General features: G+C 46.7%; 1 protein-coding gene and 1 long non-coding RNA gene across 10 annotated transcripts in view; one reads left to right on the top strand and one right to left on the bottom strand.

Annotated features, from left to right (window-relative positions):
- PCSK6 (proprotein convertase subtilisin/kexin type 6) overlaps positions 1 to 23,886 on the bottom strand; it is a 154,321-nt gene that overhangs the window by 89,367 nt on the left and 41,068 nt on the right. The gene's annotated exons all lie outside the window — the stretch shown is intronic.
- Positions 6,747 to 23,640, top strand: LOC115658567. The gene is made up of 3 exons (XR_004002339.1): positions 6,747 to 6,949; positions 23,172 to 23,177; positions 23,631 to 23,640. It is a non-coding gene; the product is annotated as an uncharacterized LOC115658567 (long non-coding RNA).

Below are 23,886 nucleotides of genomic sequence, written 5' to 3'. Positions count from 1 at the left end.
TCCCCCCATAGGCCACTGGGGATGTGGCCTACTCTCAGAAAGTGATAAGCCCCCAGAAGGGAAACTGAACTGTTAAAAGGCCCAGTTGGAGAGCCGGGGCCAGAACAAAGTAAGAGGGAGAAACCACTGCCTCCATGGAGGAAGCTGTGGAGGTATGGCCCAATACCAGGACAGTTTAAAGACTGCAGACACACCTGATCACAAAGGGCACTTGCAAGAGATCGATGCCAGGCCATCACAGGCGGACTGCACACTGGTCCCAGATTCTAATCCTGACTCTGCTTTGCTGGGTATGGACCAGTTGCATGCTAATATGTTAAGCACATATGTAGGTAGTCTCACTCAAATCAAAGTGGGTTAGCCCCATTTAAGTCAGTGGCACTAACTCACATGCATTCAGTTTGATACAGGATTAAGGACTTTACTGCTGCATCACTGACTTTCAGCGTGAACTTGGACCACTGACATCAGCTGGTCCCTAAGGCCAGATCTACACTAGAAATTTGCCAGTACAGTTAGGGAGAGGATTTTTTTTTTGGCAATGTTTCTATACTAGCAAAAGCCCTAGTATAGATGTTGTTCAACTGACATAAAGGTGCTTTTGCCAGTATGGCTTATATTGCTCAGGGTGCCAGAATAAGCTATAGGGTATATACCAGGGATCGGCAACCTTTGGCATGCAGCCCACCAGGGTAAGCACCCTGGTGGGCCGGGACGGTTTGTTTACCAGCCATGACCGCAGGTTTGGCCAATTTAGGCTCCCACTGGCTGCGGTTCGGTGCTCCAGGCCAATAGGGGCTGCAGGAAGCAGTGTGGGCCGAGGGATGTGCTGGCTGCTGCTTCCAAAAGCCCCCATTAGCCTGGCAGGCTGTGTGCCAAAGGTTGCGGATCCCTGGTATATACACTGCAATTCGATGTCCGTGGCTGGCCTGAATTAGCTGGCTTGGGCTCAGGCTGCAGGGCTGTTTAACTGTTGCGTAGACATCCTGGCTCAGCTGACAGTCCAGAGCTCTGGGACCCTCCCCTCCTCACAGGGTCCTAGAGCCAGAGCCCAGATGTCTACATCACAATTAAAGAGCCCCTTCACCCAAGTCAGCTGGCAGCCATGTGATTTTAATGGTAGTGCAGACACACCCATATTGGCCAAAGCATTTTATGCTTGTATAAGCAGAATCTACATTAAGAGGGTGCCAGCAAATCCCTTCCAGTATCGACCTGGTCTAAGTTACCCCATCTTTAAACAATAACACTAATCAATGTCCCTTTCATAGGTGTAGGGAGGATTATTTCACTTCACTTTTAACATGAGAAGGGCCACAAATGCTATGTTAACCATAGTTCTAGTTCGATTTCAGACATGCACAAGGGAAGCTACTTTGCTCATTAATTGATCTAATCTACTTGATCCAGAATGGACAGAGAGAGGGGTGAGCACAACGGGGGTGTGGGGGGGGGCAAGCAGGGACATGCCCCCCCAGTAATTGGTGGGGGCACAGAACTCCTCTGCCCCCAGGGCTACAGGAAGAGAGCAAACTCCTCTGGCAGCTGCTCCAGCCTCATGGCAGGGATCTTCCCACCCCCCAGCTCTCATACCAGAGGTCTGCTCCCAGCACATGCCCCAGCAGAGTTCTTAGCTGCCGCACTGGGCACCCAGATCCCCTCCTCCATCACCAAGCCCCCCCCCCCGTCTCTGCCTCCACCAATTAGCAGATGAGATGATAGGATAATCCTCCTAAACAATAGTAGTGCAGCAGTGAGCAGAGCCTCTGGGGTTGGGGTAGGCCAGGACAGGATTGGTCGAGGGGGAGCAAGAGGTCCCCGGTGGTGGTGGGAGTACAGGCTACCCCACAGCGGGGGTAGATGGGGGGAGGAAGCACAGGGTTCCCAGTGGGGCCCCTAAAGAGATAGCAAGCTCCTCCTTCCCTGGGAGAAGCACAGAATGTGCCCCCCTCCCCGAAAAAAGGGGTCACATTTTTATTCCTGCACAGGCCCCTGGACGGGGAAGGCCAAGACTATCCAAAGTGATCTGAGATGGTTAGCAATGCCACACATTGTAGGTCTTTCCACAGGAGAATTTAAATTAGTCCCAGATGCACCCTCGTAAGTGTAACAAAATTTCACCCTCATGTGGCTAGGCTGCTTTCTCCTCAGTAAGTCAAAGTACTCAACCCTTCTCAATGCTGGAACAAGAACATCCACTAAATGGTGTGCGTTGCTTCTAGTCACTCAGCCAGGGGTCTCTAGTTAAATGTAGACACTAAACTAGATTCTGATTTCAGCCCCACCGCCCCCCTTTAAAAATCAAGAGCATCTTCAATTATGTTAATGATGCTACACCAGAGAGGAACTGGAGTGAGTCAGATCAGAATCAAGCCCAAATTTTTATGAAGTTGCAACAGGTAATTAACATTGTCTTTTAACAATGCCTTCCCCTTGGCTGCAAAACAGAAATGATGAGGTAAAAATTAGTTCAGCAGCTTGGAGCATTCATGTCAGAGGAGCTTTGCCTTATCAAGGTCCTCAGCAGGATTTTTCGGTCTATGAGGAGCCTCTGTCCTGCAGTCACACCATGTGGGACTCACATTGTGTTCTCAGTACTGGCAGCTGTAAAGTTTGCTAAAACAAACAGTTACTATAATGAGAGGTAAACTTAAATTTTTGCTAAACCTGGCGACTCTAGTCTGGGGAAGCACAGGATATAAACAAACAGAAACCAAGGCTATGTTTAGCCAGCAGTCAAGGGCTGCAGCAATTTTTTTTTTAAGTCCAAAAAGGATTTATAAAATGTTACATTAAAACTCCTACTAGTTAATAAATACAGCAAGAGCAGGGAATTAAGTCAGAAGAGAAAGCCGTGTAGCTGAATTTTGAATGCAGCTAACTCACTCTGCCCAAGCTATCTCAGTCCACACTACTCTGTGGTTGAGTTGACCACCCTTCCTATCGTATCCGTTTTTCCTTACTACAGACTTCTTCCTCAGAAATTCCATCAGCCTGTGCTTCTGTTAGATTTGCTATTTATTAGTTTGTCGGTCAATTCAACATTAGCCTTGCTGAATTAGCCTGTCTACTACCTATAGCTGGGCTGCTCCAGATTTACTGCAGGATATTTGCCAGGTCAGTTTAACATTTCAGATGTCTTGAAATGTTACTTTCCCACTCAGAATTTCATTTCCTCACCCCCACATCTCCATACCTCCCTCTCCAACATTTCAGGAAGAAGATGAAAAGACTGAGTCCAAATTATTTGCAGAAGGCTGTACTCTTCTGTTCACTCTTTTACAAGACTAGGATAAAATTTTGTACAGGGTCTTGTGAGATACTATTTGAAAACACAACTGCTGAACATTATTGTCCTGGTCAAACATGTGGTAACGTATGTAAAGTTATAAGATTCTATTGAATGGCATTACTAAGTTTAGAAAGGCTGGCACAGAGCAGTTCCTCAAAAACAAAAAGCAAACAGATGCCTCAGCCATGTATCAACATAATCTAATAGGCTATCACCTGGGTAAGTGGCCATTCTTTGGCAGGAAGAAGGATGTAAGCAAGAAATTTAATTTACACATTGGCAAAACACACAGCTGGAGGTTCCCATCCCATAGATGTCCTGTCACCTGAACCCCAGTGGTAGATGACTCTCAAAGAGGGGAGAAAGGTGTAAGACTAGAGAAAAAATCCCCCAAATCACCTCTCATTTGTACTCATGGCAGCAGCAACAGTCTTTGAAAGGCTAAGGACGCATCATTGAACTGGGGGAGGGATCCTGGCTGAAGGATCCAGCCAGACTGCTGTAAACATGTGGTGAGGAAAAACCTTTTACTTTAAGTGCCCTCAGCTTGCTAAGTGGGCATTAGTTTGCATTTTCCTTTTTATTTCTCTGTAACCACTTCTGACTTTTATGCCTCATTACTTGTAATCACTTAAAATCTTTCTTTCTGTAGTTAATAAATGTGTTTCATCTACCAAGCGTGTTTGGATTGAAGTGTTTGGGAACCCCATTCCACTTGAGATAACAGGGTTTGTGCATATCGTTTTCTATTACTGAAATGACGGCTTTTCTATGAACTTGCATTGTCCAGTAGATCAGTGCTTCTCATAGCCGGTTCGCCGCTTGTGTAGGGAAAGCCCCTGGTGGTTCGGGCCGGTTTGTTTTCCTGGCGCATCCGCAGGTTCAGCCAATCACGGCTCCCACTGGTGGCAGTTCACTGCTCCAGGCCAATGGGGACCGCCAGGGGCTTTCCCTGAACAATCGGCAGACTGGCTTTAAGAAGCACTGCAGCAGAGTACTGGGCAGTACAAGCCGCACATTTCCAGGGCAAGTCTGGGACTGGAGAGTTTGCTGGTGTTCTCCTGCAGTGTAATTCAGGAGTGGCTGGCTAACACTGATACTGTATAGCTGGGAGTGGTTTACAGGCTAGAGACTGTGTAAGTGACCAGGAGTGTTTGTTCTCATGGTGAAGCACTGTTAAAGACACCCCAGGTTAGAGAACTGAGGGGACACAGATGTCCAGCAGTCCAGACTGTACCCAGGGTAATGTCACAACAAGTTTTGGTTGAAGATTATTCCAACTGGCTTACAGAAGTTATGGTTTTTGGAGAAGCTACCCAGTCTAGCAGACTGAACACAGACCTGGGGGGCCAGGAATTCCTGGATTCCAATTCCAGCTCAGTCACTGGTTGGTTAATTTGCATTTCCGTGTCTCTAAAATGCAGAGCACTTACCTGATTCACAGGGCTGTTTGGGAGACACATTTAGGGTCTCGCTTTCCAAATTTGGCCTCTAATTTTGAGTGCCCAACGTAGGGCCTGGCTTTCAGAGGTGCAGAACATCTCATTGACTTCAATTAGTGGAGTGGGAAAAATCAGGCCCCGAATGTCTAAAGCTGGAGACTCGAAATCCAAGGCAGCCAAAATATCAAACATTTAGCCCTAAGTATAAAAGACACTTTGGGTTACAGGCTGCTGGGCCCTCATGAGGGTGCCCAGTAAGGTGGAGAGATCATGAGATGCCCCTTTCTTCTCTCCCCATCATGTCAATACATTCAGAGCTGCAGATCCTGCTTACTCCTTCAGGCTCCTCCATCATTATTCCCCAGGAGGTGCTCAGTGCCTCAGGGGTCTGCTTACCAGCAATTAGAAAGATGGCACCCCAATTCCAAAGGTTTCCTACAGAACAAGGACAGTTCAAAGGCAGGACTTCTGGGTGAGTTTCTTTGGCACTTGGTTATTGTCAATGGTTTTCTAGCACTAGCAACTGTCCAGAGGTGCCAGGACCAAGTCCAGTTCGCAGCCCCAGCAGCAGTAGGGTTTTTCCTGTGGCGTAATTTCCCCCTGACTTTTCAGAGAAATCAATCATGGTACGAAAGGTGGTTTCACACTAGCAAGCTACTGCCACCAGCCTTCGGGAGGAGGGTGGGGGTGGGGGTGGGGAGAAGTTCTGGGTCAACATGGTGGTTTCCTGTGGTTTTTCAAAGCACTTCCACTTGCAACATACCTCAGAGATCCAAACTGGAGCTCCAAACTCTTGCCTTAGCCCCAGCCTTGCCTCACTCTAGCTAACCTGGTCCAGACACTCAGCTCCAATTACTAACATCAGCCCTGACTTGGACCCTCGGCTCCAGCTTCAGAGTTGTGGCACCCAGCCTCTGACTATGTCTGACCCTGGGCTCCTATTGCTGGCTACCAACTTTGGCTCCAAACCACTAGGCATGACTCTGGCTTCAATCCCTAGGCACAAATGCCCACCTCCCAGTTGCTGCTGCAATGGATGTTAGATGCCTAAAGACTTTTGTGAATCTGGACCTACATCACCTGCTTCAGGCAGTAAATTTACAGGCATGAGCTCACATTGGGTTTTTGGAAGCTGCAAATGCATGGGGGGGCGGGGAGGGTGTTTGATGGGGAGGAGGGAAATAGAACCAGGTTAAAAAAAAAATCACCTAGTTTACAGTCTGCAGAACTCCCAGGGATCTGATAAAAAAACAAACAAACAAACAACTTAATCCCATCTCCCAATCGCACTGCTGCTTCTTCATTCTACTGAACTCCCCCGGTCTAGTCTATACTTTGCGGTTCTGCCATATCCAAACATGGTTACCCACAAACATTTTAGCTGGTCTGAAATCCATATGATTTATCTTGGTCTCAACTGTCTACTGACCATGTTCAGCCCCAGGTCAGCGGACATGACTGCTGCCTGACCATGGCAAAATGGTGTTGTACAGACCCAGCTTACTTATCGTTCATGGTATTCCTGTTCCAGATCTGCTCTGTTGCAGACACATTTGGCAACAATTAAAACAATGTTCTGCTCTGGCCCTGGATTGAGAGCAACTACCGCAGAGGAAAACATCAGGGGATAGCTTTTCAAAGGTAGCAGGCACCTAAAGATGCAGATAAGCAACCAATCAAGTATCAGGGGGAAGCCATGTTAGCCTGTATCCACAAAAACAACGAGTCCGGTGACGCCTTAAAGACTAACAGATTTATTTGGACATAAGCTTTCGTGGGTAAAAAACCTCACTTCTTCAGATGCATAGAGTGAAAGCTACAGATGCAGGCATTATATAATGACAAATGGCACAGGAAAAGAGACTTTCCTGGGGCTCCCACTGGGCTTCTCCAGGATTGGTTGCATTACCACACTGGATGTTTCGCAGCGCACATCTCCGCCACTCCGAATTCGGGGATCTGAACCCAACTCCATTTCGATTGGCTGAGGGCAACAGAGGCCTTCACCCGTCCCTTCAGAATGGCACTCACCTATCTCTTAGGACTGACTGACCCATGTTCAACTGCTGTTCACATGAACCCTTCTCCACTTCGGCCTTCAAGTTCTTGTTTGAATATTGCTACTAACACTAAGATCTGCGCCTGCGGCGGCTCCACCCGGGCCCGCGCCCTAGGCTTCAAGGCGCACCGCAGCGGCCCTCCTACTCGTCGCGGCGTAGCCACCACTGCTCTCATTGAACTAAAATTCACTTGCAAATTTAACACCATTAATTTGGGCTTGAATAGGGACTGGGAGTGGCTGGCTCATTACAAAAGCAGCTTCCTGGAATTGACACCTCCTCATCTATTATTGGGAGTGGACCACATCTACCCTGATCGAATTGGCCCTGTCAACTCTGGTTCTCCACTTGTGATGTATCCCCCTTCTCTTCATGTGTCAGTATATAATGCCTGCATCTGTAACTTTCACTCCATGCATCTGAAGAAGTGAGGTTCTTTATCCACAAAAGCTTATGCCCAAATAAATCTGTTAGTGTTTAAGGTGCTACCAGACTCCTTGGTGTTTTTATAAGCACCTAATGGAATTCTCAAAAGTGCCTAATTCATCTTTCAATCAATAGGAGTTAGGCACCAAAACAATGGGGTGAACAAAAACCAACCAGGAGAATGGCTGGAAGTAGCAACTGAAAAAGAAACATAAGCAAACTGGACACCTGTTGTTAAGTCAAATGAATGCTGGTCACTTCTGTTTTGTGCAGTGCTCTAGTAGCTCCACAGCACAGTATTCTGCGGTGACCTGATAACACTGATAGGATCACTTGATCATACCTGTTTTGTTCATTCCCTCTGGGGCACCTGCATCAGCCACTGTCGGCAGACAGGATACTGAGCTAGATGGACCTTTGGTCTGACCCAGTATGGCCATTCTTATGGTCTTATAGTCAAAGACAAGTCATCACGATAGGTCCCACTGAGCTTTCTGCAGAGCAGTCTATTGGCAAGACAACACTCTTGGGTCCATCAGCCCCCCAGGGCACATTGGCAAAATAGAGTGATCATCCCACCACGCCAGCATCAACTGACCTCACCACAAGGGTGTGGCGATCTTTATACTCAACCCAGAGAAGTGATGTTAGATGAATCAGCTATGAGAACTGCAAGGCCAAACCCCAGAAGAGGTGTGCTGACCCAGAGAAAAACTTCTAGAGGGAGCATGTTGACCAGCTTTGTTATCAGAATGAGTCTAGGACACTGATGAAGGAAGGGAGTTCCTACCATAGCTTTACAGATGTAAAAACAAAGAGATACTTCTATTCTATCCCATTTCTGGAGGTTTGTCCAGTATCACTGTAGGCATACTTCTAGTAGGCACGTAATACACTATAGACCCTGATCACAGCAGGGGTTTGCTGAAGGTCCAGAACATTGCTGTCAAGAGGGTATATACAGCTGACACAAGAGTCTTAGGGCTTGTCTACATCAGAAAGTTGCAGCGCTGGTGAGGGAGTTACAGCGCTGCAACTTAGGAGGTGTACATATCTGCAGGGCACCACCAGCGCTGCAACTCCCTGTTTGCAGCGCTGGCCGTACTCCCGTTTTGTCTCGGGTGTAGAGGATCCAGCGCTGGTGATCCAGCGCTGGTAATCAAGTATAGACACTTACCAGCGCTTTTCTTGACCTCCGTGGAATAAGCAGGTATCCCAGCATACCTGAGGAAGCCTCTGGTAATCAAGCTGGTCTCCTTCCCCGGCTTGCTCTCGCGTTCCCCGAACCCCGAGCAAGCAGGTCTCCTTCCCTGAGGTTTGCAGGGTGGTTCGGGGAACGCGAGAGCAAACCGCGGCGAAGCTGGTCTCCTTTCCCGGTTTGCTCTCTCGTTCCCCGAACCCCCGAGCAAGCAGGTCTCCTTCCCTGCGGTTTGCAGGGTGGTTCGGGGAACACGAGAGCAAACCGCGGCGAAGCTGGTCTCCTTTCCCGGTTTGCTCTCTCGTTCCCCGAACCCCCGAGTAAGCAGGTCTCCTTCCCTGCAGTTTGCAGGGTGGTTCGGGGAACGCGAGAGCAAACCGCGGCGAAGCTGGTCTCCTTTCCCAGTTTGCTCTCTCGTTCCCCGAACCCCCGAGCAAGCAGGTCTCCTTCCCTGCGGTTTGCAGGGTGGTTCGGGGAACGCGAGAGCAAACCGCAGCGAAGCTGGTCTCCTTTCCCAGTTTGCTCTCTCGTTCCCCGAACCCCCGAGCAAGCAGGTCTCCTTCCCTGCGGTTTGCAGGGTGGTTCGGGGAACGCGAGAGCAAACCGCAGCGAAGCTGGTCTCCTTTCCCGGTTTGCTCTCGCGTTCCCCGAACCCCCGAGCAAGCAGGTCTCCTTCCCTACGGTTTGCAGGGTGGTTCGGGGAACGCGAGAGCAAACCGCAGCGAAGCTGGTCTCCTTTCCCGGTTTGCTCTCGCGTTCCCCGAACCCCCGAGCAAGCAGGTCTCCTTCCCTGCGGTTTGCAGGGTGGTTCGGGGAACGCGAGAGCAAACCGCGGCGAAGCTGGTCTCCTTTCCCGGTTTGCTCTCTCTCGTTCCCCGAACCCCCGAGCAAGCAGGTCTCCTTCCCTGCGGTTTGCAGGGTGGTTCAGGGAACGCGAGAGCAAACCGCAGCGAAGCTGGTCTCCTTTCCCGGTTTGCTCTCGCGTTCCCGAACCCCCCTTGAAGCCGCCCAACAGCGCTGCAGTGTGGCCACATCTAACACCACTTGCAGCGCTGGTTGCTGTAAGTGTGGCCACTCTGCAGCGCTGGCCCTATACAGCTGTACTAATACAGCTGTAACAACCAGCGCTGCAAAATTTTAGATGTAGACATGGCCTTATTCTGCAAGTGGTCTTTGACATCCTCTGCTGTTCTGTTTCTCCCACGAGGATACTTCTCACTCTAAACTAGTGCTCTGAGTTCTGCACAGGAGTAATTAAAAACTTCCTTTGTTCCATATACACAAGGCTAGATAGACGGCGGGTGAGTGAACAGGTTCCCCTGAACTAGCGAGGCAAATGATTATAGTTATTTACATATTGATTATACCTAATACAGTTCTATTTTGTCAGTTCCTCTTTCAAATGGGTTAAATGTTTAATTATATTTGTTCTGCCTTTTCTTGTATGCCAGAGTTTCATTTTATTTACTTGTCTTGACTGCCATAAGTACAATTGTTATCACCTGTTTCCCCTCAAAATTGCTTTAACGCCCTTTCCCCGTGGGTGTGTTTTGTTTAACATCTTCAATTTGTGAAGCAGTTATTTGCTGCCATCTGTTTTTGCCTCTGCAGCTGGCTTTTAAAATCCATTTTCTATCATTTTTTAAAAAGTTAAGTATCAGGCCTGAGCATCCCCAAACTTTACAACAATTTGAATGGGACCTTTGCACCTCAAAATCATCTCAATTGAAAACAGAGATGTCCCATCCCAAGGGCTTGGTTGGCTTTTTGCCTTATTATTGCAGTACCTTCTCCCTATTTTATTTTATGTTTTCCAGTCTTTATCATGTTTGTGATGTTCTAAATCTAGTTATAATCTCTAATCCCTCAGGCACTTATTTTAATAGAAGCAGAATCTATAAACAAGCACCATTTTAGGAGGAATGTAAGCAATTCACCACACTCTAAGGGGTGCATATTGTCCCAAAGTATTCATAGAAAAATAAATGTAAGACTGCTAGACTCCGTAAACAAAAACTGAAATACGTAGATATAGCTTGTATTGAAGTGTGACAAATGCATTCTCTAGTGGACCGAAACAGAAGCTCTCAACTGAGATTCCTGGACTGGCAGGAAAGCTGAGTTTAGCAAAAACAGCAGCAGCGAAAAAAAGCATCCTAGATCTTACCTGCAACAACAGGGTTGAAAGCAAGAGGTGGTTTCTGAAGAATTAGCTCTACAAGAGTTCTGTGATAGGTCATGTGAATTGGGAATTGCCAAAGAGTATGTATTCAACCCACTGCACAAGGAACTAGACCTACGGGAGTTCTGATAAGAGGAGGAAGTTCTTTCCATGCAAGGGATGCAATAGTGGGATACACTCTCTGGGTCATGTCTTGGTCTGAAGCATGGTTGCAAAGCATCCAAGGGGCTTGCAGAAGCCACATGCTGATGGAGCTTGGTTGTTTCTTAATTATTGTGCCTAGGAAAGGGAGATTAGAGGTGGATCAGTAGTAAGGGAAGACATCTATATCAAGTGTTGGCTTTTTGAGGATCACATGAACAATTGCGTATCTCAGGGAGATTAACAGACTTGCTTCTCTGAAGGAGGCATCTGAGATTTCAGTTAGCAGTAGACACAGCTGTTCTTTGTTAACTTTCACCATATGGGAGGGACACAGATCTGATTTATAAGCAATGGCTCCAGGAAACAAAGGGCTACCTCTGTTTCAGCATGCATTCCAAGGCCACACACCTTGGGGTGGTGGAGTGGATATAGCCATTAGCCCCAGATTTGAGTCACTGCCTTACTGAGTTCTCCCAATATGGCTGACTGTTTCTGCACAGTAGGATGAAAGCTCTTTGTAAAGGTCAGCAATTGGATCTACAACCTAGTTTGATTAACTTTTTCAACAAGTCGAATAGCTCTGTTGGACATGAGTTAGCAGCCTAGGTAGAAAGACAGAAGGGTGTGTCTGCTGACATATTCTTGTAAGAAGACTTCATGATGGTAGCTGCTGTATTGAGAGAGCAGGGGCAGCTCCAGGCCACAGCACACCAAGCGCATGCTTGTGGCGGCATGCCACAGGGGGCGCTCTGCCGGTCACCAGGAGGGCAGCAGGCAGGCTGCCTTCAGCGGTGTGCCCGCAGGGGGTCCGCTGGTCCCGTGGCTCCGGGACCAGCGGACCCTCCACAAGCATGCCTGTGGGAGGTCCACCAGAGCAGCAGGATCGGCGACCAGCAGAGCACCCCCCGTAGCATGCCGCCATGCTTGGGGCGGCGAAATGTCTAGAGCCGCCCCTGTGAGAGAGGGTTTTGTGCTACAGGCATTCATGTCATCTGCCTATATACTGCAGATAACTCATTGGTGAGCCACAACTCACTGAAACAATTCATTGGTGAATCACAGCGATCTCCCTGCCTGATTCAGGAGGAAAGGACAACTTGGGGCCAAGGCAATGACAACTGTGGTCATTAGATGGATGTGTTAATATAGAGAATTCAGATGGCTTTGTGACTGAAGCAGCTTTATCGCTTCCTTTCCTTGAAGGAGCACAGGGAAGGCCAGCTGGTACGAAGAAGACCAGGAGGCAGGAACCCTTGTAGCACAAAAATAAGGGGACATCAAATGAAATTACAGAGGTGGCCAATTATAAACAGATTAAAGGGAAATACTTTTGCTGTGCAACATGTAACTAGCCTGTGGACCTCAAGGCTACAGGATGTTGTTGAGGCCATGAACTTAGCAGGATTCAAAAAGGAATTGGACATAGTTATGTTTACATAGATATAAAGAATACCCTAAATTAACACCAACAAAGATTTTGGAAGGGATATTAAACCTCATGCTTCGGGGCTTAAGCCAGTCTAACTATTAACACCCAGAACAAGGCTTAATTGGGTGATAGATCATTCCCCCCTCTCCCAGTCTGCCTACTGCAGGGTCTTTGCACCTTTCTCTGAATCATCTAGTGCTGGCCACTCCTGAAGACAAGACACTGGATTAGATGGGTCTCGGGTCTGATCCAGTCTGGCAAATGCTACTTTTCTGTGTGACATCTTCAGAGTCCGTTCCTAGGCTGAAAATTAGATCCAGCCTGTGTCTGCTTGACTGGATGGGACCAGAGAGGACTGGTGTGAAACCCATGGTATTCATGCAGGAAAGGAGTTTAGTATTTTCTGTATAAATATCACAGTCACCAAGAACCTGGGGGATTCCAGCATCATGCTGGGCAACAGATCCAATCTGTTCCTGAATGAACCCTTCAGAGAGTTTGGAAAGCTGCAGAACACTCAGGCCTAGCTTCCTTTTATCCATAGCCTCACAGACAGTCAATGCATTCAAAAGGAATTTGCATTCTGGTTTCTGAGCTAAGGATGGAGAGGGATAGCTCAGTGGTTTGAGCATTGGCTTGCTAAACCCAGGGTTGTGAGCTCAATCCTTGAGGGGGCCATTTGGGGATCTGGGGCAAAAATCAGTCAGGGACAGTACTTGGTCCTGCTGTGAAGGCAGGGGACTGGACTCTATGACTTTTCAAGGTCCCTTCCAGCTCTATGAGATAAGGTACATCTCCATTTAAAAAAAAATCTTCAAAATCTGAGGCTGGAGAGAAACATGACCTCTAGTCTGCTTTGTCTTCTCTTTACCATGTGCTGGGATCCTTCTGTGTGTTGTACTGAGTAGCCTGTTGGAAGTAGCTACAACAGAGTTACTGGCAGCATTAAACCAGATCTTGGTGATGCAGGCAAGGTTGAGTAGTTCATCCAAAAAATCAGAACATGGATGGTGCAGTTCTTGTTGACTGTTGACCTTGCATCCATTCGGAACAGATTGAGGCAGTTGATTTTTGCTGGCCTGGTTGTTGGCATTTTGAAGGAGGCAGCTGACAGAGACTGCTCTGAAGTGTCACATTGTGGGTCTATTCCTACCGCAGGGGTTGCTGGGCAGAAGAGACATGTGGGGCAGTCACATTTCCTCCCCTTTAGATTGTGCCGTGTTTCCCCCCCTCCCCACCCCGCTCTCAGTATGGGGAGGTTGGAAGACGTTTGCATGGTGCTGGAATGATAACATTGTTTTGTGGGAGGGTAGGGAGCCCGATGTCAGGCACTTTAGAAGCAGGAACTATTTGGCAAAATAGCTCAACTTCGAGGTGTTGTGTCCATCACAAAACCTTATGTATCAGAAGGCCTTTACTGCACCTAGTGAAATCATGCAATACTTGGATGGTGCATTCTGTTAATGAATATACATAACACACGGTTTTCTAAACCAAAGCTAAATTAAGAAATTCTATTAACAAGGAAATAGGATTCATGATAGAGTATTTTATCATGGGTCATAACAGAAATGAAATGCTTTAGCACAATAGGGTGACCAGATGTCCTGATTTTATATAGACAGTCCCAATATTCAGGGCTTTGTCTTATATAGACTGCTATTACTCCCCACCCCCATCCTGATTTTTCAAACTTGCTTTCTGGTCACCCTGTAGCACAAAAACCATCTATCCATCTAAAATCCTTAACCTGCAGCCAGGGTATATTGAGCCTAGAAGGACAGATTTAATATAAGGACTATAAGATTTCTGAAGGCTGGGCTTTGAAAAGTTAGTGGGGCTGTGTAAAGAAAAATAACTTTGTTTCACAGAGAATTTAGGTGTTTTAAAACCTCGTTTAATTCCAGTTAGGAATGAAAACCAAACATTTAGAAATTCTCCAGAAAACAGAATGAAGCCCTGATACCAGGGCAGTCTGCCTGGCTGGTTGCCTCAGAGCTATGGACCTTGGAAGCCCTGGGGTAGCCAGCAGCCCACCAGCTGGAGAGCTGGCAGGAAACCAGGCAGGTTTCCATCGGAATGCTGCTTGAGGTCTGCCAGAACTTGGATGAAAATAAACCATCTTGGTGAAATATTTTGATTGTTGCAGAATCAGCAAATACTGAGGAAATGTTGGAATTTTTCTGACTAGCTCAATTCATTATGCTTGAGACATAGTTACCCCTTCAACACCTGCAAAGGACACACCCTGATGATGAAGTTATAGTCCTCACCGAAAAAAACAGGGTATCTGTTAATCAGTAAATTTATCAAAGACCTGAAGTAAATATAGAGTCACTGCTGATTAAGATCTGTGGATGACAAAGATTGGCAGCAGTAAATGATGATGAGGACAAGACAAGCATACAGAGTGATCTGAATCACTCAGTAAGTGATGGACCCATTCAAACAAAATGTATTCAGATGTATTAAAACACAGTCATACATCAAGGAGCGCAGGCCATACCTACAGAATGGGGGCCTTCTACCCTGGGAGCAATAGCGTAACTAGCTGGGTTCAGTGGAAGCTGCCGCTTCCCCTCAGGGTGGCAGGAGCGCCAGCAGCGCGGCTGGAGGAGCCGTGGGCTGGCGGCAGATGCAGCTCAGGACTCGGCAGCCAAGCGCTTCCTGCCCCCTTCCACCCCTTGCTAATGTGGCGGGCGGGGGAGGCGAAAAGGCCCCTGTGCCTTTAAGGCCGCCTGGCTGGCGAGCCCTGCATGGAGCATGCTGAGAGCAGGCCGGGGACAGGCGGTGGCACAGGATGGAAGGTGAGCGGGGTGGGGTCCGGTGCCTTGCACTGGGGGGGGTCCAACTGTCTGGGGCTGGGAGGGGATGGGACCCTGTGGGTGGGGCCGGGCAGCACAGCCCAGCGGGGGATACCTGCAGAGCACGCTGGGCAGGAGAGACTCTCCTGGAACCGCGGGGGGGCGGAGGGGTATCCACACCCCCGGGAAGCCCGCAGGAGTCCTGAGCCGGTCCCAGGGTCAATCTGGGGGGGATTGGGAGGAGCCAAGGGGGCATGGCCAGAGGAGGGGCCAAGGGAGGCGTGGCCAGAGGAGGAGCCAAGGGAGGGCGCCTTTTTTGTTTGCTCCCCCTACACTGAAAGCCTGGCTACGCCACTGCCTGGGAGGCAGGGTCTCAGGACAGGATTTAGGAGTAGAGCTGGTCTGAATCTTCCCCCCCCCCCTTGTAGAAATTCGATAACTTTTTATCAAAAGTTCACATGGAAATTTTCAAGTTCTGGGTGAAATTCCAGAAGTTATAGGATGAAATATTTAAATGAAGAAACAAAAACTTCCCACAGAAAGTAGACATTTTTCATAACATTTTTTCATCAAACATCCTAGTTTTCATTTAAAAAAACAAACAGTTCTGCTGGAAAATTTTTGGCCAGCTCTAATTTGGGGTCATAGAAGACAAATAATTTAGTGTGTGCTCCCAGTGCAATGCTGCAGCAAAATGGACCAATGCAATCCTTGGATGTTTAAACATGGGGAGTCACAAGAAGGAAAAATGGGGTGATTTTTACCTCCATATACAGCCATGGTGAGAGGGATACTAGAATCCTGTGTCCAGTTCTGGTGTCCACATTTTACAAAGAATGTTGACAAATTGGAGAGAGTTTAGAACAGAGCCACAAAAGTGATGTGAGGGAGGGAGAAAGTGCCTTGCAGAGAAAGACTTAAAGAGCCCAATCTGTTTAGCTCATCAGAAGAAGACTGAGAGGTGACTTGATTACCTGCCCAGGAAGATACTAAGGGCTCTTCGGTTTAGTGAAGAAAAGCAGAGTAAGAGCCAAGATCTGAAGTTTAAAGCTGGACAAATTCAAATTAGAAATACAGCACAAATGTTTGCCACATTCCCAAGAGAAGTGATGGAGTCTCCATCTCTTGAGGTCTTCAAATCAAGACTGGATACTTTTTTAGAAGATGTGTTTTACTCAAACACAAGTTGTTGCTCAATGCAGAGGTAACTGTGTAAAATTCTATGGCCTGTGATACACAGGAGGTCAGATTAGATGATCAAATGATTTAATTTAATGTGGTTTACCATAATTGTGTAATCCATACAGGTATAGATGTAATTACAAACTAGATGAGGAGAGAAACTAAATCCTAATAATTGAACTATTTATCTTAAATGGTTAAAAACAAAAACAAAAGGCTAAAGCAGCTGTGGGTTGAGAAACCCAGCAGTCTGGAGTCTAGGGATCAGAGGTGGCTCCAGGCACCAGCACGCCAAGCACGTGCCTGGGGCGGCAAGCCACTGGGGGTGCTCTGCCAGTTGCCACGAGGGCGGCAGGCAGGCTGCCTTCGTCGGCTTGCCTGCTGAGGGTCCGCGGGTCCCACGGCTTCGGCGGACCCTCCACAGGCAAGCCGCTGAAGGCAGCCTGCCTGCAATGTTTGGGACGGCAAAATGCCTAGAGCAGCCCCTGCTAGGGATTTCCACATCCAATGAGGAGGTGTTGGTATAGCCATTTTAAAAGAGTATCTGAAAGATTCCATAAATGCAGTATCTTCAAAGATGTCTAGGTCACAAGAACATTAACTTGGAATGAGATAAGGAAACTACAGTCTACATAATTATATGAAACTACAGTCTACATAACCAATACTAAAAATGCTGACACCTCGTTAGCATCAGCATCAAAGGACAATCAGAGTTGCCACAAAGCAGGGAGCTATAAAGCCCATCTATGTGGTACTCCAAAGAGAGAAAATATTGCATCTCTCAAGGTTGCGTGCATAGGCTGCCAAATTTATCAGCCTCAGTGCAAAAATTGACTTGTCTACTATTAGCATGATGATGACATTTTACTTGCTCATTTAAAAAAAAAAGTATTTTATACAGCTGTACTAATCTAGGCAGGAGGTTATTCTAGGATAATGTATGTACCTCAGGAGCTCTGTTCCCAAAGCCTGGGAATGCTGTGTCTGGCCATATAGATCACTAGAATCTCACAGGAATTTCAGGAGCATGCTTAAGTGTTCATTTTTTTTCCCCCAAGCAAGTTTACTACTTACCACAGCTATCGATCTTGATTCCTCTGACATCATATTTCTGCCAAGGACGCGGCTCCATCAGCATGGGAGGTGCTCATTTAAGCATGGGGTCGATTTTAATTTTCTGAATTGATTAGCAATTTGGAACTGTGGCAGAAGTTTGAGTGGAGTTTATGTTTACTTCGAGCCAACCTGGGTTTGTACTTGAAGAAAAATGTGAAGCAAAGTTTCATGCTAATGGAGGTAAATGAAGCCCTGATGTAAAGTCTCAGGTCAGTGCTGCCCAGCTCAGCTTGTTTATGTCTGCAGTGAGTAAATCAGAAACAATGAGGAAGTGTTTCTTTCCTTGCCATGCCATCATTATTACAGTAAGGATATTGATGGCTTGGTTTCCATGGAAACACGTGTCTGCCAATTCCATCCTATGAAGTGTGAACAGCTAGAAGCTGAAGGAGTTATATTCATCCCCGTTTTAGTGAAACTGGATTAAGGACCTTATGCGTCCTGCCAGGTCTGCAAAATACTCCAGTAGGTTTGGATGGTGTTAGAATCCAAGACTGTTTATCTTATGAAGGGTTTTTTATAACAGACTACAAATAGTGATTTTTGAAGTTACAATGAACTAACATTCCTTAGAAGTGAAAGCCATGTATAGCAGTCTTTAGAGTCTTGGCTTCATACATCATATTCTTCTTAAAAGCACTGTCTGTGATATTTCTAAGTTCTCCCCTCTTCTAGCCAGAATTTAACATCCGATTCTGATCGCACCCAGGACAGAATATGGAGTAATTAACATTATTACACTGGTGTAAATGAGAGTTGTTTGATTTAATTTTCTCCATTTGGTCATTTTTCTGTGCATCGTAAGCTCTTTTCTGCCCATCCTTATTACCCACTGGCATATGGCTTGCATTCAGTCTTTTCCCACACCCCTAGCTCAGCAAGCTGCTCATCCCAGGTCACGCTGTCCTGCCCACTTCTTCCTCCCACCCCAATACTTGTTCCCCCACGTAAGGTCTGCTCTGCTTTTGCCACCCCACATAAGACTCCAGTTTGCCACCCTTGCTCCCAGCGAGCAGCATTTCGTGAGTAGCCCCAATGATGGCAGGAGGACAGACTATTTGCAGAGGAAGGTACTAGCACAGCATGATAAAGGTGGTAGAACAGGGCTCTTCTCTAACATCAATGTTATTGCATTCCGTAATTTGAATTAATAGTTACTATATGCAATGTGAGGAAGGGGAAATAAACTAGAACCAACCAGACTGTGCCTATTCTGAACAAGCCAAACTCCAGGACTTTGGTTACATCTCACTCTCCAGCACCATTTCTCTCTTTTTGCCTGTCTGCTGTCAAATGGCCTAATCCTGGGCATACTGCTTGCTACATAAGGCACGATCCTGAAATCATAGTAATAAACACTATTGCTGGTGTTTCCACGATTGGACCCCCTGATCGGGAACTGTCTGAAAATCACTTTGTCAATCTACAAGGTTCGCATAAACAAAAACAACCCAGAGGAGAAGCGTTCTCAGTGGCATTTGAATCCCCCGGCTTTATTACAAAACTAAGGTAAGATATGGCCACTCAAAACTTAATTCCAGTTGCACAACAGTCGGCAGCTATTGCTGTAATCACAGTCATTTAAAAATGGATTCAAAAGCACTTCTAGCATTAAGACATTTCCATAGAGTTGGCTCTGGCCCAGGCTCCTTTTTTGGGCTTCAAACCAAGAAGGTCAGAGCACCAGGCAAAACAAAGAAAATACAATACGTAAGTACATCCCAAAAGTAAATCCACTACAGCCAGCTATGCTCTGCAGCCAAAACGAAACAATCCTGTCTCTAAACAGTGCCTGTTTGTGCCATCCACCGTGTACTAGATGTGCAGAAATGTATTGCCCTCAAGAGATGGCAATCTAGCTTCGCTCTCTCAAATGCTGTATTAGAAGAGTTCCAACAGGGTAGCAGTTAATATATCCCTGAAGCTCCGCTCCCAGGGACCAACAGAATCCTGTTAGGGGCTGAGGAGTGTCACAGGTGTTAAGAATGAGCAGGATGTTTGATTGGTTATTTAAAGGATTTGTTTCATTTAAAACACAAATCAAATTAGGGTTCCAGACCCATCTATGAACATCATTTTCCATACAAAATTTCACACTGTTATGACCTGAAAGGCTTTCCCCCTAAACTGCCACATACCAATTGTTGTGCCAGTCAAGGCCCATTCAATTGAGGGAAAAGACAGTAGTTATGAGAACTACATTCAAAGCCCCAAAGCAATTTTATATACAACTTATAGGATTTGGCCATTTCAGAATTTCAATTGCCTAACTGACAGTGATGACAATGCTTCCAGCTGAATCTTGCCCTATAGAAAGGTTAATCTGTGTTTTAGACACAGTAGCATCTGGGTTCTAATTACACCTCCTATAAACGGATGAGCACCAAGCAAGCTCACTGAAGTCTGAACCTCACAGAATTAGGCCCTAGAAAGGTTGGGTTTGCCCATTTTTGGCATTGATTGAATGATGGTATAAACTGTAAATCCTGCCTAATTTGGGGATAAAAAGCATAAAATAAAAAACCTCACTCATATATCAAAACTCCAAATAAGGCAACTGACTAAGTCACGCTGCCAACCATGCACACTGGATATTGCTGCATCGCATATTGTCCACTCTCTTAATTCTGCAAACAGTGTTATGGGAAGCATGACTCACAGGGTAAGTTTGTACTGCAGGGATTGGCAACCTTTGGCACGTGGCCTATCAGGGAAATCTGCTGGTGGGATGGGACGGTTTGTTTACCTGCAGCATCCACAGGTTTGGCTGATCAGAACTCCCACTGGCCGCGGTTTGCCACTACAGGCCAATGGGGGGCTGCGGAAAGAGTGGCCAGCACATCCCTCAGCTCACGCTGCTTCCCACCACCCCTGTTGGCCTGGAGCGGCGAACCACAGCCAGTGGGAGCTGCGATCGGCCAGACCTGCGGACTCTGCAGGTAAACAAACCACCATGGTCTGCCAGGGCTTTCCCTGTGGGGCCGCATGCCAAAGATTGCTGATCCCTGTTGTACTGCATGTGGGCTCCTTCTGTTAAACAAGTGTGAAGATCATGTAAAAATTAGTTTTCAGCATCCCAAATTAAAATAATCTGAAATTCTGAATGTCTAGAGATGAGCCTTTCCCCTGGTGGGAATACAATCATTAAGAAAAGAAGTGTACAGTTGCCTTGTGTGGGATGAGACAGTGTCAGGTTTGGTGTCCTCTTAACCTTTAGAGTGTCCCTTTAACTGTGGGAATGTAGGAGGAAATCCTGGCTCCATTCAAGTCAATGACAGAACTCTCTTTGACTTCAGGTGGGACAGGTTTCAACTCTAGAGTTCATCGCAAACCCCAGCTGAGAATCAAAACTTGGATAGATCCATTCTCCACCCCCACGCCTAAACCCCACCCAATGCAAGGCTAAATTGAGACCCACTCCTTAATGCAGTCCCTCTGAGTCTATTTGTATTGCTGCACATTTTTATGTAAGGTCACTCTCCATTGGCACGCTAACACTACACGTTACTAAGAAAATGTTGTCATCGAGATGAATGGAGTATGAAGATCTGGATTGCTTGGAAAGCTGGACACAGGCAAACAATGTGCATTTTAATATGGCCAAATGTGGTCATACATCTAGGAACAACAAATGTACCCCATACTTCTGGGGACAAAGCAGTGACTTGGAGAAGGACTTGAGCTCATGCTGAATAATTGGCTGAACATGGGCTCCGAATGCGAAGCTGTGACCAAATGGGCTAACATGAGCCTTGAACATATAAAGAGGGGACTATCAAATAGGAGGTTACATAGTCTCTGTATTTGGCACTGGTGAACTGCTGCTGGACTCCTGTGTCCAGTTCTGGTGTCCACAATTCAAGAAGAGTGTTGAAAAATTGGAGAGGGTTCAGAGAAGAGCCACAAGAACGATTACAGGATTGGAAAACCTGCCTTCTAAAGTGAAAGCCCCACCGAGCTCAATCTGTTTTGTTTATCAAAGAGAAGGTTAAGGAGTGACTTGATCACAGTCTGAGTACCTACATGGGGAACAGACATTTGACAGCAGAGCGCTCTTCAATCTGGCTTATAACAATATAAGACCCAATAGCTGGGACTTGAAGATAGACAAATTAGGAATGGAAATAAAGCACATTTTTTTTCCACAGTGAAGGTAAGTAACTAATGAAACATTTTACCAGGGTCATAGTGGATTCTCGGTCACTGACAATTATTAAATCAATCTGTAGTTCAACAGGAATTAATTCAGGAAGTGCGACGGCTAGTGTTATACAGAAGGTTAGACTAGATGATCACAATCATCCCTTCTGGCTTTATAATCTATGCATCTGGATCATTCAGGTATTGGGTACCTCATCTGCACAATATTTCAGCCTATAAAGACAGGTTATGGGGCCACACACAGGAGTTGTAGGATTTAGGGAGAGCCTTTGTGGCCACACAAAAGCACCACAGATCTCAGATGAGGACACTGCAGGAATCTTGGTTTGGTAGTTTGTGTTTATACTTCAATGTTAGTTATTTATTTATACTAAAAATGGAACATGTTGAATTGGATTATAATTTATAGTGCCATCCAGGAGATACTTTTAGCACCCAGACACATTGCATTGCCACTTGGACAGAGAAGCACTGAACTGGGAAAACACTGAACAGGCAGTCTGTAAGCAATCAAGGAAAGCACCAAACTCAGGATGAAACCCTGAGGAATGTTTAAAGAAGAAGATTTATGAAGTTTTGAGAGAAAAAGTTGTGTGAGGAAAGTAAAATGTAAGCCATAGAAGTGCTTTGAGGGATTTACGGCAAAAGTTGATAATATTCTGCTAGATTTTAGATAAACTACAGCCAGCCAAGTCAAAAATTTGTTAAATCCACCAATATAAATTCAAGTGATCAAAATTACTTTTACGGAACAGCAAACATTCCCAGTATCAAGACAGGAGTTATAACACAAAGAAAATTCCATTTAGATTAAGCAGCACCACACTTTACTGGTTTCTGCATGGATAACAACACAACTATATTTAAACACGGCATGGTTCTGTGGTTTGAATTACAAAACGAGTTTATCTGTAACTTGATTTGATCCTTTATGGCTGTACTTTGCATACATTCTTTAACTACATCTTTCTCTTTTTAAGCTCATCAGGAGACTATACATTACAATCTCATAATCACTCACTGTGTGCACTACAAACCTCCACATCATCCATCCCTAATTGCAAGGGGGCTTTGTTCACTTTGGATTTAGCCATCTCTTCTAAACCCTAAAGCTCTTCATTGTTTACCTACAAAAAAATAACATGGGTCGTATTTCGCACTAGCCCCCTTGATTATTTACAAGCTTTTCCCCCTCCCAAGAATATGTTCTCACATATTTTGCTCTGTACCTGAAATGTACAAGTCCCATCTGGAGAAGAGCTGGGTGTTTTCCATATAGATTTGCTATGCCTGTTAAACTCTATTAATTCCAGTCCTACTGCTACCCACACCAAGCAACCACTATTATAGAAAAAAACCCTACTCCTGAGATCATTTCAGAATTGCTAACAGTATTAAAAAGTTAGTTCAAGTCATTACAAGCGTTAACAGAGCTGAATCAAACTTCAAGTTCTCCCCAAGCTACAGAATAGTCCAATCTAGTCCAGAACTTCTTCACTCTTCCCAAACCAAAACTCAGTCTAGTTCAGGCACGAAGTGGGCATGAAAAATACGCGCGGCTTCATAAACCTGTTTAAATTGACACGGGCACGTCTGGCGCTGCAAAAAATTAAATATTGATTCCTTTCCACTTCGCTGCTTCCCTCGGATTTAGGGAACTAATTGCCCATTTTGTACATCTGTTTTCACGTCTCGACTAGCGCACATTTTTAACCATGAACGTTAAATAAAGCGAGGCGTTGCTGGAGATTAATCAGAGGAAAACGCTCCAGCCGCCAGCCTGCCTAGAGGAAAAGGCGCCCAGCAGACCTGAACTTGGGAACAGTCGCTTACAAGGAAGGATCCGCTGATCTGCAGAGATGGTGCGAGCAAGACCAGAGAGAGACAGGGGTCAGCAGGGCCTGATCCTGCCGCCCCCCCGAAATCAATCGCAAAACTTCAGTGGGGCCAGGCTCTGACTTTAAGCGTCCAAGCTGAGGGGAACCTCTGCTGCCTTTTCGGCACTTCTCTCGCCCCTAGCTCTAGCTGGACTTTTAAACTTCCAGGTGCCCGCTCGGGACGAAGCCTTTCCCAGCAGTGAGACTCGAGAAGGGGCCGGCTGGCCCTGCGGCCAAAGTACACCACCTGTTTAAAACCCCCGCAGCCTCGCAACAACTTCCCTGCCCCCCCCCGGGGACCTGCCCGGGCTCAGCCCGCGGGCCGGGCTCCCAAGCCCCTGCGCTCTGCGCACTGGCCCCGAGCTCGCCCCGGCCCTGGGGCGCACGGGGACGCAGCGCTGCGAAGCCACGGAGAGAAAGTTGGAAGCGCTGCGCGCTCGGGCACAGCCAGCGACTGGCTCCTGGGCACCGAGCTCCGGTGCCCGCGGGCAGGGCAAAGGGGCAGAGCCGCCCCCGGCCACTGGGGACAAGCCGCCCGCCCTCTCTCCCCACCCGCCCAAATTTGGCAGC

The sequence above is a fragment of the Gopherus evgoodei genome, chromosome 10, assembly GCF_007399415.2.
Source record: "Gopherus evgoodei ecotype Sinaloan lineage chromosome 10, rGopEvg1_v1.p, whole genome shotgun sequence".
NCBI classification, from domain to species: domain Eukaryota; kingdom Metazoa; phylum Chordata; order Testudines; family Testudinidae; genus Gopherus; species Gopherus evgoodei.
Note: the sequence above shows the minus strand (reverse complement) of the source record. Positions and strands in the feature narration are given on the sequence as shown.